Raw genomic sequence first — 2930 nt, 5'->3', positions numbered from 1 at the left:
GGGAGGGGAAGGGGGTTTGAGACAGGGTTTCTCTGCATAGCTCTGGCTGTCCTTGAATTCAGAAATCTGCCTGGCTCTGCCCCCCAAGTGCTGGGATTAAAGGTGTGTGCCACCACCGCCTGGCGAACCTTGATCTTATTTACTAGGTATCATCAGACACATAATTTTTCTATCAGTTTACTTATGAAAGGACCAATAATGGGAATAATCTCACCCAGCTGTTCTAAGCATTAAAGAGTATTTAAAAGTTATGCATATGGCTGTTTTGTCTTCACATAGTCTGTCCTCTCTGAAATGAGAAGAGGGTGTCAGACCCTCTGGGACTGGAGTTAGTTACATAGTGCAGGGAATTGAACCTCCAATCCTCTGGAAGTGTACCTAGTACTCTTAACTGCTGAGCCATCTAGGGGTAGTTGCTTTTATTATAGACTGGAGGGATGGCTCAGTGGTTGAGTTAGCTGGCTGCTCATGCAGAGGCCCAGGGTTTACTTTCCAGTACCAATAGGGAGACTTACAACTGTAACTTCAGTACCAAGGTGTCTTAGTTTTACTGCCATGAACAGACACCATGACCAAGGCAAGTCTTACAAAGACAACATTTAATTGTAGCTGGCTTACATGTTCAGTTCAGTCCATTATGATCAAGACAGGAACATCCAGACAGGAAGAACTAAGAGTTCTACATTTTCATCTGAAGGCTGTTAACAGAATACTGACTTCTAGGCAGCTAGGATGAGAGTCTTAAAGCCCAAGGTCACAGCATATACAAACCATCACACAAGGGATATGACTACCTCTGAAACCAGACATGTATGTAGTGTACATACATGCAAGTAAAAACATTCATACACAGGGAATAAGACTTTTAGAAGCATTTTTTATTTTTCTATGCATGTGTTTTGCTGGTTGTATGGACGTGGGTACTACATACATGGCTAGTGTCCACAGGTCATATGGCATCTGATCACTGGAACTGAGTTATAGATGGTACACATACATATACCAGGTACATACACATTTTAAAATAAAAGTCCATTGTGGCTGGGTAATGGTGGCACACACTTTTAATCCCAGCACTTGGGAGGAAGAGACAGGTGGATTTCTGAGTTCAAGACCAGTCTGGTCTGCAGAGTGAGTTCCAGGACAGACAGGGCTATACAGAGAAACCCTGTCTTGAAAAAACAAAAAACAAACAAAGAAAAAATTACCTCTGATTAGCTTTGGTTGAGATAGCATTAACTAGCTTCATGAACAAACTTGACTTTTTAAACTTCTGGCTGATACTTCCTGTGAAATGCTGGTTTTCAGTTGGGTCTAGTTGGCACACATTTGTAATCACAAGTAACTGTGTCCTGAAGTTCATAACTGGAAGCATCAATTTTGTGATGAAAATTTTAATCCCACCAACTCATCTAACAACATAACCAGACTGATCACGTTCCTGTGTCCCTCCTGAACTCTTATAATTCTGGAAAACAAATTCCATTGCAGTTTTCAATACCCATGAGGACATGTGTACCCATTATACATTCCAGGACCCCTAGCAGATGTCTGCAACTTTGTATGCTAACACGTATTTTCTCTGTAAATGATTATGGTAAAGCTTAACCTACATACATATTAGGCACTAAAACAATTATTTTTTCAGGGCTCATGATTAAACCCATGAATGAAATGCTTCCTGTACCATGTGCCCAGATTACATTAACTTTGTTATGTGAAAATGGTCCTTCTCAAAATCCACCAGTATACCATACTTACCCTTACAATGCGATGACCCACCCACTGCCCAGATGAGCTGAGCTGGGGTAAACAAGCTATGGCTTTGGGTTGGGGTACTATTAACTAAGGCTGGGATCTATGTTTACTGAACCTACTTCCACAGCCATTCCCAGCTTTATCACTTTGAAACCCAATTTTTAAATTATTTTTTTCATGTTATTGCATTGGTCTTTTGCCTTCAGGTATGTCTGTATGAGGGAGTCAGATCACCTAGGAGTTGAGATAGTTGTGAGCTGCTCTTTGGGTACTAGGAACTGAATCTGGGTCCTCTGGAAGAACAATCAGCACTCCTAACTGATGAGTCATCTCACTTGAGCTTTTAATCCAGAAATAGAGGTCTTGCTGACACGAAAGAACCAAGAACCCACCCCAACACCATGAAGAACTGAGTGCAATACTTATAATCTAGGTAGAAGCAGGATTGGTAAAGTCAACACCAGCTTAAACTCCCTAGCAGGAACCAATCAAAAAAAACGGAGCTGGAAAGACACAGCTCAGCAGCTCAGAGTATTGCCTGCACACCCAGAGGACACAGATTTAATCCCCAGCACTCTCAGGGTACACGTTCATACATGTAGACAGAACACACACACATAAAATCCAAAAAGCAAAACAGCAGAAAACCCCAATTCCAACCTCCTAAAAACCTTGCCTTGAATTCAGGTAAAAACTCCTTCAAACTATGAGTTTGGTGTGTTTGTTATCACTATTACTTTTAGAGCATAGGACATACTCTTAAGTCAGTGGTTCTCAATCTGGATCAAAGCCATAAACAAGGTGACACTGCTAAAATGCAGGAGCAAAAATGTACAGGAGGACAACACATTCCGTTTTATTTCAGTCAAGTCACAACACCTGTCTGGCTGCTGCAAAGTGCCCACAGCCTCCCATACAGACACACTTTACAGGTTTCCCGTGACAGTACAGCTAACCTCTTTGTTCCAACAGGACCAGTCCCAAATTTTCCCAAACCTAACTCCATTCCAGTACGGGGTAAATACAGGAAATTACAGTAAACAGACACTTAAAAGGACAGCCAAGAAATCTTCCAACAGTTTATTAGAAAGAATGTAGACATTTAAAAAAATCCCCACTGTCATGAACATAAATTGAGGTTTTCCAGCCAGGGCATAAGCTGAAATCAAAAC

Source organism: Mastomys coucha, unplaced genomic scaffold (assembly GCF_008632895.1).
Source record: "Mastomys coucha isolate ucsf_1 unplaced genomic scaffold, UCSF_Mcou_1 pScaffold4, whole genome shotgun sequence".
Lineage (NCBI taxonomy): Eukaryota > Metazoa > Chordata > Mammalia > Rodentia > Muridae > Mastomys > Mastomys coucha.
Note: the sequence above shows the minus strand (reverse complement) of the source record.